Source organism: Microtus oregoni, unplaced genomic scaffold, assembly GCF_018167655.1.
Source record: "Microtus oregoni isolate MIOR12 unplaced genomic scaffold, Mior012 000077F_ref0000221, whole genome shotgun sequence".
In the NCBI taxonomy this organism is placed as follows: domain Eukaryota; kingdom Metazoa; phylum Chordata; class Mammalia; order Rodentia; family Cricetidae; genus Microtus; species Microtus oregoni.
Genome location: NW_024544029.1, coordinates 803782 through 816670, shown reverse-complemented (window position 1 = coordinate 816670; position 12889 = coordinate 803782). Strand labels below are relative to the sequence as shown.

At 38.8% G+C, this 12889-nt stretch overlaps 1 protein-coding gene across 2 annotated transcripts in view; it reads right to left on the bottom strand.

The window, feature by feature from the left end:
* The window catches only part of Tmem117 (transmembrane protein 117), a 425555-nt gene that overhangs the window by 71752 nt on the left and 340914 nt on the right, over positions 1-12889 (bottom strand). The gene's annotated exons all lie outside the window — the stretch shown is intronic.

The following is a 12889-nucleotide window of genomic DNA, read 5'->3' as shown; positions in this document are numbered from 1 at the left end:
AGAGAAGGTGCTTCATATATACGTAACAACTTTTAGTAATTGACATCTCAAGTTAATAGAAGTCTCTTTCAATTGCAAAGTGTGTAAAATCTGTACATTATCTTTCTCAGAGGATGCTTATTCCCTTCGCATGAGCTCTATTGGAGGCAAGTCGTACTTTGATATAAGAATATAAAATATCCCTGAGAGATTTTTCTACCCACAAATAGCAAAGACATAATTTATATCTCTAAAAATTTGAAAAATAGCCTGGTAAAGGCAAATCGTACATTTCCTTTTGCTATATTAAGTAGAAGTAAAAATTTATCATGAGGGACTTTTGGTATCATATGTAGGGTGTTTCAAATAAGCACTCATGGAGTAATTCAACACTTCACCTGGTTATTATAAGGATCCTAAAGGGCTGGTCCTGGGATGATATCACAGCAAATACCATTTCTGAGCTCAAAAAGAAAGAAAGGAAGGAAGGAAGGAAGGAAGGAGGGAAGGAGGGAGGGAGGGAGGGAGGGAGGGAGGGAAGGAAGGAAGGAAGGAGTAAGTCTGGGAAATTTACAAACATGGAAATTTAACAACATGCTTCAGAATACCAACTGCCGAAAAAATGAAAAAACAGAATAAAAAAGGATCTAAGGACAGATGAAAATAGAAACAAACATACCAAAGCATATGGGATAAGGTGGGAGCTAGAAGAATAAGTCTATAACATAACCTCCCATATTAAAACAAAAGAGATTTCCACCAAGAAGCTTAACTCTGTACATCAAGGAACTCTAAAAACAATGAATCCTAAACTTGGCATGATAAAGGACATAAGAAATAAAACAAATGATGTATAAACTAAATATATAAAATTAACATAAATATATAAAAATAGAAATAATACAGGGTACCAGCAATATAAAGAAAAGATAAAACTGGCAGACCTTTGGTGATAAAAATGATGGAAATCAACAAAACTTCATATTAGAAAATAAAACATAATATATGCAATAAAAATACAATGATTATAAGAGAATATTACAAGCAAGGAAATGAATTGGACAACCTAAAGGAGCAGAAAAAGTTTCTAGAAACGTGTTGTCCACCAAGAGTGAATCAGAAGGTAGTCTGAAAGATGAATGAGGAGCCAGAAACCTAATGCAGTCAACTCTGCAGCAGATGTCTACACAAGCCAATGATACCAAGTTATTAAGAGGGACTGTAGTCAACTCAGGAGAAGGAAAACTTCCCAGTTCGATTTATAATAGGATTGCTAGATATCCAGGTTAGACAAAAAATGCCACAAAAATAATTCCAATAAATGTAAGGGAATTATTCTTAGTACATTGGCAGCAAGTAGAAGGCTTGCAGATTACAAAAAGTGAATGTTATTCATTGGATGCAAGAAGAGGTCAACATGGACAAATCAATCGATATAATTGCAATTATTTTAAAGAATAGAGGATTATAATGACAATCACTCAGTAGATGTGGAAAACCTTTTTAACACAGATTAGGTATAGAGCCATGTAATACTTAACTATGAGGCCACATGCTGTGAAATCTGTCCTTGTGTGCGCTTACCATATATCTAGGATGGATGGCACACAGAAATGCGTAGGCGACCAATCATTGACAGAGAAGCCATGACGGATATCATGGTAGAAAAATTAATATCAACAGAATTAGCTGATATATGGCAGGCTCATAGCCTACTTTATACTAAATGGAGAACACATAAGTTTCCCTACATAAGAACAAGACAAGGGAGCCTACTCTCCTGACTTCTATTCAATAATACTAGAAGTAGGGCCAAATGAACAGTCAAGAAAAATAAGTAAAAGGCAAGGGAAGCTATCTGTTCTTTCATCATAAACCATTTTGAACTAAAAGTGTAAGTGAAGTGAGACAATAGAAAAATCAGCATAAAAACAGCCGTCTGTCTATACACTAACAGCAGAAAATCAGTAATTGGGAAAACAATTCCATCTCAAACAGAACAAAAAATACCTAGAAATAGATTTGACCAAAGAAATAAAATATTTGTACACTGAAAAAAGAGAAGACACAAATAAATGGAAAGATATTTTGTATCTATGGAGCATATAGGTGAATAGTTAAAATATCTGTTTACCACCAAATGTTTCTATTTATTCAATGTAATCTCCATAAAGAGTCTGATGGAATTTTTTTTCAGTAAAATGAAAAACAACTCTAAATTCACATGATACCTTTAGAGATCCTGAGGAGTCAGAGGACTTTTGAAAAATAAGTCTGGAAAAACTGCTTTCTGATATAAACATATACACAGACACTCTTAAAAATTTGGAAAGACTAGAAGTAAGTGCACACATAGTTGTTAACTAAGTTTTGAGAAGGTTACTTTGAATATACAACAGGGGCAAAATAGTCACCTCAAAAAACACACACAAAGAAATGGATGGTCATGTGCAAAGAATGAACTGAATCCATTTTTACAACAGACACAAAAACTAACTCAAGAACATTAGAGGCTTAAATATATGGCCAGAAACCATAAAAAGTCTAGGAGAAAACAGGAAAATCTCTTCAATATCGGTTTGGGAAACTGTTTTGTAGATCGGACACCAACAACATAGGGAGAAAAATGGAACAAACATGGTGACATCAAGCTGGAAAATTAAATGCACAGCAAAGGAAACAAATGGGAATGGAATGGCAACCAATGAAATGGGAGATTATATCTGGAACTATATAACTGCAAATATCAATACACAGAATGTAAGTAACTCAGTAGCACAAAAATGAAATGACATGGGGAGGGGGGAATGACCCAAAATGACAGCTCTTAAAAGAGGGCACACAAAGGCGGTACAGTCCAGCCTCGATATGAGGGCGTGTGCCTAGTCTTACGGCATCTTGTTCTGCCATGTTTGGTTGACATCCTGGGAGACCTACTCTTTTCTGCATGGAAATAAATGGAGAAGCAATGGATCTAGGAAAGAGAAAAGGTGGCAGAGGGTGACTGAAGGAGTGGAGAAAGGGGAAACTATGGTTGGGGTGTACTGTATAAGAGAAGAATACATAAAAAGAAGAAAATCTCTATACTGCTAACTATAAGGGCAAAGCAAGTGAGAACCACAGTGAGAAACTGCTTCACACCTGAGAGCATGACCAGCATCAAAAAGACAAGAGATAAAGGCTTTTGAGAATGTGGAGAAAGTGACCCATGGGTGCTGCTGATGGGACCATCCGCTGGCTCAGTGTTCTAATATGCACTAGCATTAAGAATGCTTTGCTTTGTGAGTGTTTTCCCAGCTTCGTTGTGCACTTCTGTTTTGCCAAAAGGTGTTGCTGCAGATCTCAAGAAATAGTTACTGGTAACGCTTTATTGCTCCAAAGGGAAATTAAGGGAGGTATGCTACATGATATTTAATTTTTAATAGTACAAAAGGAATAAAAATGGCAATCATTAAATATGCATGCCTACAGCTCAAAGAAAGGGATCTAAAAATAAGTCTCAAGAGTAAAGCAAAAAGCAAAGGAAATGGAAAACAAAACACGTTAATTAGTTATGCCATCTCTAATGCCATGCTGACTGGGAGATACACAGATACAATTGTCAATCACTGAGTCAAACCCTTAGAGTTAATACATACATACATGTTTACAGATGCAAACGTGCTGCAAGTGGCCTCTTCTCATCCCTTCTCGGAAAACAGACTTCACCATGTGGACAAATCATTCTAAACCATTAGTTTGGTTTATATATAGATATATATATAGATATAGATATAGATAGATAGATATAGATATATAGATAGAGATATAAAATACATAACACAATAAGACCAACCTAAAAAAAACCTATTTTTATGTGAACCTGGCATGAAGACACCATGTGTCTGCTCCCAATACACATGGCTTACAGAACACAGGGTGTGGGTGCCAGCGCCTCACATAAACTTACACCTCCCAAATCACACCCTGTTATCATCAATCTCAATTTGCAGATACAAAACTGAATCCTGAATCACAGGACATAAGCTAACCCACACTAGCCACAACAAAGGCTTTATAGGTCATATAGAGTAAGACAGCAGTGATATAAGAAGGCTCAGGCCAAGCAGGGATTCTGTGTTATAACAAGGCACTGTCTCTCAGGGGAAGCATTTGAGCTACGCTTTCCTGTATTATGTTTATAGCTAGAAGACACATGCTTCGCTTTTTCATTATGAGTATAGTGCTATGAAATTACTCCAGAGCTTAACCTGGAAGAGTAAAACACAAGAGCCTGACAGGGTCCTGAGAGGAAACAGTTAAAGCTAAGTCCTATGGCAATAAAGGTCCAACCTCACAGAGGCGAGCCGTCAGAGCAACATTCTTGGGTTCTTGTTTAATCAATGATTGAAATGAAAGATATTTACTCTCCACTGTGGACTTTGGGGAGCGCTGGCTTCTCTCTTTAAGGAGTCTGCAATTAAGCAATTATCTGGATTGTCTTCCTTGCAGACTGTACCCAGTGCCAGCATGACATACCGGCTCATCAATTCTACCCTCTCTGGTTTCTGGCATTCATTCAAATGGAAAGATTCCATACATAATTATCAGCTCCAGTGGTTCCTCTCCTCACTTGCATCACTTCAATTCTACTTTCTGTCATTTTCATCAAATGTTGCTAGGAACACTTGTTTATTTTCACATTGTTTTACTTTTTGAAATTAAATTATAATCACATCAATTCCCCCATCCCATTCCTCCCTCAAACCTCTCCCCATGAACCTACCCCTTGTTCTCTTTCAAATTCATAGCTTCTTTTTCTTTGAATATAACCCAACTCAGTCCTTATTTTACATATATATATATATATATATGTGTGTGTGTGTGTGTGTGTGTGTGTATAATTTCATAACTGATCACTTGGTATTGGATAACTAGTTAGGGAGTTTTTCCCGGGTTAAGACAAGCTCAGCATTCCCTAGTTGTCTATAGTCCTTTGTCTAGTGCTGCGGGAGCTCCTTTGGCCAAATAGCCTTAAAGATAAGAGCCCACTTGGGTGTGGTCTCTTATACTATAAATACAACTGTAAAGCATGCACTCGATCTCTTGCTTCCAGCTCTCTCTTCCAGCTGCTTGACTCTATCCTGTTCCCTGTTCATGCAGAGGACTATGATCTGTGAGTCTTCCCTAAATAAATAACCCTTTATTATATGTAATTCTGAACTAGTGTGGGATTATTTTGTAACTTCCATCATCCATCTAGGGATGGCTACCTATGAGAGCTCCCTTTCATGTTAGTTTGTCTATTGGTGTTGTCTTGGTTCAGGTCTTGTTTAGGCTGCCATGTTTGTGAGAAATTTTCATTTAAACTATATATGTTTGTATACACACACACACACACATATACACATAGACTTATAGGTATTATATATAATTTTAGGTAGGCAATTAATAATATGATTCCTTACAGTTTTTCAGACATCCTTTCTGTTATTTTATGAACTGGAATGAGAGACAAAGAAGGGTTAAGGAAACTTTCCTAGTCTAGTGGTCCCCATATCTAGGGTAGGGGACAACAGCATTGATGCTAAAGAAAGGTGAGTTTACACATGCTTGCTGGGGACACTAAAGAAGATCCAAGAGGCTGTGTCATTTGCTTGTGTCACATAACCAGCCAGATACATAACTGTTCAAATCTAAACTCTAGAGAGATATCTTGGTAGTTAAGGGTATTTGCTTACTTTCTAGAGGATCTAGGCTTAGTTTCCAGCACCTATATGGCTGCCCAAAACCATGTTTAACTCTAGTTCCAGGGAATCTGACACTTCATCTAGCTTCCTTAGGCTCCTGTATTTAAGTAGTACACATACATACACTCAGATGCGTGCACATACATATGCACACACACACGTTAAATTAAATAAAAAATATTTGAAAACTACAACAGCCAGGTGATGGTGGCATTCGCCTTTAGTCCCAGCACTCAGGAAGCAGAGGCAGGCGGATCTCTGTAAGTTGGAGACCAGTCTGGTCTACACAGTGAATTCCAGAAGTCTCCAGAGCTACACAGAGAAACCCTGTCTTGAGAAAACAAAACAAAACAAAAAACAAACAAAGAAACAAAGCCACAGAATTCATATCTACGGATTCTAGAACTCTCCCAGTCCCAGACTACTCATCAGCCAACGCTGCAGAAATTCACAACAACTTAATATAACTGAATCTCACTTACAGGAAACACATTCGTCTTGTAGCCTAGTCAAAAGTTCATTATTATATATGGTGATTAGACACAGATAACACACATAAAATAAATCTGGATTTTACTAAAACATGGTGTTTAAAATATGGCAAGATTTTGAGTGGCAAAATATGCTGGTATCGTTTGCTTTCCCTCATAACCACCTTACAGGAGATTATCTGCCAGGTATTTCCATGTCTGGAAATCAATCAGGAAGTCAAGTGGCAGAGCAGTTAGCCTTCAGTATGAGCCATTCACAAAAGAATCTGCCGTTCAGGGCTAATTCTCATGTGACTTCATTTTGATTACACAGATAACAGGTATGTACTAGGTCACCCCACTAATATAAGTTGTGTTAAATAAAATTGCCAATATTTGACCACTAGCAATGTCATGCTATCCAACATAATAACTATACTTTAATGTATTTTATTTATTAACCATTATTCATATTCTAAACATGTAACCTTTTAGTCTAGGCAAGAATATCATGTTGCACAATTCACATAGTCCTAAAAAGATAAAACCTCATTTCTTTCTGCAATAACTCTAGTTAAATGTTGGGATGCAACCCAAACAAGTCAGATTATATTTCATCTCACTGAGAAATACACTGTATATCCTACTTAAAATGGAAAGTTTCACTACCATTTCAAAAAACAAATATATAAATAGAGATATAGTTTCACATTTCAAAGTGGTAAATACATAAAATAGGACAAGATATAGTAATTGAAAATTAGTTAGTATTATAAATTCTGGTTTTATAAAAAATAAAAGAAACCAATCTACATGGAACAACTTTCCTTCATTTTTTACTGTGCAGCCAAGAGACAGATCAGACATACACTTCCCCCCGAGCACGACGTGCCAACACGCCAGTCACAGATGGCCGTGGGAGAATGCCAACACTTCTCATCTGTTTTAAGTATCAGTGTCACCACTGCAGTTCCACACGAAAACCAGTCACTATTTGCCTGATCCAACCAGTTCCCCTGAAACAGGTGAGCCAGCTCACTGCTGCAGTCCAGCTGATGAAGTCAAGGCTTCTCCTGAGAGAGAGCAGCTCTGGGATCCTGATTTTAGGTCCAGGAACACCAAGGGAGAACAGAGGCAAACACTTGCCAAGTGACCTCATGAAAGCATGCTGCTGCTCCATATGGCTTCCATTAAATAAATGCTGCTTCCAGTTATGAGCCACTCGGAACACGCTCATTAAGAGGAGATCCCCGAGAAAGGAGATGAGTTGACTCATCTCATTTGTGGCTTCTTTTGGGACCCAGAACTTGTACAGGAAATTATTAGATTCTAATGTTGTCTATTAAACTATACATGCATGTGTTATTAATCTTTATATATCTCTATCACTTTGTCATGAAGTTCCCCAAACACAGCAGGAGTGCAAACACCACTGAGCAAATTGAACTGAAGAAATAACTTAGAAACACTTGTTCCCAAAAGGTTATAAAGACATGCTAAAATTCATCTCACAGTGCAGCGTTTGGCCCCACGGGTGGTGATTGATGGGAACAGTGTCCTGGCGTCCTGATCGACAGAATCAATGCCGACTGATGCTCTCCAGGACCCAACATCAACACCAGACACACATTTCCAATTCAACAAAAGAGAGAAGAAACAAAACAACCTGTCCATATTCCTTTGCATAGCTTGATGGCCTCTGTCCATACTGGGTCAGTGTTGTCTGTTTAAGCAGAAACCATGGAAAATTACTCATTCCACTGTTTAGCTGACTCCACTGAGTTGTCTTGGTCACACAGAACTATGACATTCTTTATATTCCATAGTTTTAAGTATAAAATTTAACATATGTCAAGACAAATAATATTTACCAGACTGCAAAATCTTTAGAAAAAGGGTTGTCATTTGTGGTTGTTTGAACAAAAATGGCCCCCATAGGCTCATAGGGAGTGACAATATTAGGGGATATAGACTTGCTGGAGGAAGTGTGGCCTTGTTTAGAGGAAGACTGTCACTGGGGGGGGGGCAGATTTTGAGGTTTCAGAAGTTCAGCCTAGGCGCAGTGACTCAACTCTTTCTTCCTGTTGTCTGTGGATCCAGATGTAGAACTCTCAGAACCTTCTGTAGCTCCTTCTGCTTGTGTGTTGTCATGCCTTCCACCATGATGATAATGGGCTGAACCTCTGAATTAATTGGGCCAGTCCCAATTAAATGCTTTCTTTGTAAGAGCTGCCATGGTCATAGTGTCTCTTCACAGCAGTAAAATTCTAACTAAGACATTCACTACTATTTAGTAATGATCCACACATTGCTAGTGCTAGAGGAGTATATTCTGTCTTAAATTGGGGTAAAATGTTTATTCCTTACTCTTCAGAAGACCCCAATGCAGCCTTAACTCACCATGTTTACAAAGTGTTTACCCCGGTGTTTACAGAGAAAAGAATGAAGCCTGTGCAATGCACATGAACTCAGATAAGTCTTGGTATCTGACACAGCTGGCAGAGTATTCAGTAAGCATGCACAAAGCCCTGAGTTTGATACAAACTCCCACATAAACCAGACGTGTTTGTGCATGCCTGTCATACCAGAACTCAGGAGGTGGAAGCCGGAGGATGAGGAATTCAGTCATCCTCAACTATGTAGCAACTTTGAAGCTAATCTGTCTATAAGAAATACCCTGTCACAAAAAAGCAAGTATGTCAATCCAATAAAATGAGCATGTTAATCCTGTGTGACTGGCAGGAAACTCACCAGGTCAATATTTCTTACTAGTGAGTTACCTGCCCTGTGCACAGCAACCCATCAAGTCAACAGAAAAAACAAGGAAACACTTTTACCTCAGGTATAACAATATAAGTCCAGAAATAGAAGCCATAAGAAACATAGAGCAATAGTTATTAATGACAGATAATATCAGTAAAGACTCCAGCATTGTTTAATTAAAATAAAATGATAATTATGATATTCCAAATTGTCTTCACTTTGAAAAATGGGGAATGGAACTAAGCACACCAAGTTAAATCTTCGTCTGTTAACTTGCTTCAAAAGAAAAACTAAGCCAGGCAGTGGTGGTGCACACCTTTAATCCCAGCACTCAGGAGGCAGAGACAGGTAGGTGGGGACTTGTATAAAGTTTTAGAGGCTTAGTCCATGATCACCTTGGTGGGAAGCATAGAGGTATGGCAATGGAGCAACAGCTGAGAGCTTTATATCCTGATCCATCCACAGGCAGGGGCAGGAGAGAGAGGCCTGGTGTGGGCTTTTGAAACCTTAAAGCCAACCACCCCCCATACACCTCCCAACAAGGGCACACATATTCCAACAAGCCACATCTCCTAATCCTTCACAAGCAAAACTTGGGGCTAAGCATGTAGTAAATAGGGGGCGGCGGGGCTGCGTCCCTGGTACCCTAGCCGCCTGGCTAGCTTATGCCCCGAAATAACAACACACAAACTGTATTCATTTAAACACTGCTTGGCCCTTTAGCTCTAGCCCTTACAGGCTAATTCTCACATCCCAATCAACCCATCTCTAATAATCTGTGAGTACCGGTCTTACCGGGAAAGATTCAGCATGTCTAATCTGGCGGCTTGCTTCATCGCGTGCGTCTGCCAGGGAGAGCGGAGCATGGCATCTCTCTGAGGCGTCTGCTCCCGAGAGGAGAGCTGTGGAGTCTGAGCTCACTTCCTCTTTCTCCCAGCATTCTGTTCTGTTTACTCCTCCCACCTATCTTCTAACCAATGAGGGCCAAGCAGTTTCTTTTTATTTAACCAATGGCCTTCCTCCATCATAAGCATGCAAATACATGAGCGTATGGGGACCATTCTCATTCAAATCACCACAATTGAATATAAAGTTTCAGATATTCTCTATGTAAATATGATATTAAGCTCCTGCTCTAGGGATCTGTACTGGTAAGAGGCAGGAAAATATCTGAATAAAATAATATAAAATAATTAAGCTGCAACTGGCCAAAGCAGTGTTTCTCAACCTTGCTAATGCTGCAGCCCTTTAATACAGTTCTATGTGCTGTGGTAAACCCCAACATGAAATTGATTTTGCTGATATTCCATAACTGTGATTTCAGTACTGTTATGAATCGTAACTGTGTTTTATGATGGTCTGAGGTGTCTCCTGTGAAAGGTTCATTGCCTCTGAAGGGGTCACAAACCATAGGTTGAGAACCACTGGACTGAAGAGTTGAATTTTATTAGTGTTTACAACATATTGGAGACAAAAAATTTTATACTTCTAGCTTTCATTTTATTCATGAATGTAAAACAGATACTTCAAGCCAATCCACTTTGCAGGAACATATTTCTCAGAAATAGATCTTGATTGTAATGTGATCATTACCTTATTAAGGGAAAATGATTGGCAAACTACAGATCAGCACAGAAACCTACCTGTACTTTTTAACATGATTAGAAAAGGACTCAATATAATTAGTGAGACCTAGTTAGCCAATGTATGCCTGACTGTAATAGGAAATAATGGAAGATCTCAAGGAGGGACTAGAGTTACGCTCTTCCTGGAAGAGAAAACTTCCCAAAATAAAAGATGATGTCAGCTAGAAAGAGGAAAGCAAGAGGAATTACAGTGTTGCACTGTAAGAACGGAAGTCTAAGCCGGGCAGTGGTGGCGCACGCCTTTAATCCCAGCACTCAGGAGGCAGAGGCAGGCGGATCTCTGTGAGTTCGAGGCCAGCCTGGTCTACAAGAGCTAGTTCCAGGACAGGAACCAAAAAGCTACGGAGAAACCCTGTCTTGAAAAATGAAAAAAAAAAAAAGAACGGAAGTCTGTCTAGATACAAAGGGCAGGGCTGGAGCCTATGTAAGAAAGCAGAATCAAGTTGGATATTTATGAGTGAGACTCTAAATAATGTGGCCTTGAAAGTTTCCAAACAAAGTTGATTTGGTGCTGTAGAAAATAATTCTTGATAATTGCTGTATAAGCAGTAAAATACCACTCAAAAATAATTGCTTCTCAGGAAGAATTCACTCCAGGAGGCAAAAGAGAACTCAGACTGAGGAAGAATAGAAAACAAACCATTGTAGAAAATTACAAATGAGATGCGTACCTGTGAGTTCTAATAATACAAAAACCACATTTGTCTTAAAAAGAAAATAGATGGAATTTAATGCTAAACTTAGAGATCACATGACAGACTATTTGAGAGGGCTAATACTGCAAATGGAACACAGTAAAACGGTCACTTCAGAAACCAACATTGCTCACATTGGGTTTCCAGTCCCTCACGCAGGAACAAGGCTCAGTTATTGCCCTACACACTTTTTCTTGAATCTGAGTAAAATCTATGGACACGTTGAGATAGCTCTCCTTTTATTGTGCTGTACACTCATACATGGCAAAATGATTTCTGTATATTAAATAAGATCATTAATACCTTAATCTTGTATTAGACAAAAGGGCAATGATGTGGGTGGGCCTCACCCAATCACATACCCCCTTTAAAGGGAGGGCTGCTTCTCCATCTCTAGCAGTAGAGGGAGTGAACAAAACTAAACAGGGGAGGGACTCTCTGCTGTGCTGCGGAATGTGGGGTTGGGGACCCACCTATGAGAACACTTCTGAACACACAGCAAGACTTACAGACTGACAGAAAACGGGACTTCAAGCTAAAACCTGCGGGGTAAAACTGACATTTACCTCACAAGCTGAATTTGGTATGGAACCTGAAGACCTGCCAAAGACACAGTCAACCTGTACTGTAATTCTGAGCAGATTCATAACAAACAGAAGAACATGAAGTTTTTAGTAATCTCTGAATGCAACAACTCCAGATATTTAGGGTTGCTGGGATCCTAAACTGACTGCTTATTCCAAATATTTCTAAAACCAAATATAGAAAGGACATGCAGAGCTCTTACACTTGGGATAATTAAATTCTGCTTAAAAGGACTGCCGAATCTATGTTGAAACCTAAGTCCAGGATTTGATGGAACTTTTAGTCACTGGGAAATTCAGATTGAGTGAGAAATTCAGAGTTACTCTGAAAGTAAATCTGTTTGTCTCTAAGTACGTAAGTAATTGTGTAGGTCATTATCTATGTCTTCTCTTAGAATTTAACAAGAAAAGCTATTGCCCTCATGGTTCAGTCTGTACTCGAGAGCCTCATATCATCATTGGAATCAACATCTTGAGAAAAACATTTCAGTATGTTTAGATAGCAATATCTATGAAAATAAAAAACCCAAGGGCTAGTTGTTACTCATGTTAATAATTTTGAAGCCAAATTGATTTTAATTTTACTTTAACTGGCAAATAAATTATATATTAATTTTATGTCTCATAATGGTTAATAAATGTATATGTTGTAGAATATGTAAGTAGAGATATTTAACATATGCAGATTATCTCTAATGCTTAATATGTTGAAGAGTCTACACTTTAAACCTACTCCTTGAATACTCTAAATCTCACAGTAAACAGCAGGAACTGGCTTGTGGGATGTCCTCTGGCAGTCAGCCCACTGTAGGCTGTTTTTAAATTGTTCTGCTGTTAGAAATCAAGAAGGACAAGGAAGTGATGGGAGATAATGGGGTGGGCAGTAGAAGGGCAAGGACTGGAGGGGGGGTAGAAGAACGAGGACCGGAGGGGGAGTAGAAGGACGAGGACTGGAGGGGGAGCAGAAGGACAAGGACTGGAGGGGGAGCAGAAGGACAAAGACTGAGGAGGCAGCAGAAAGAC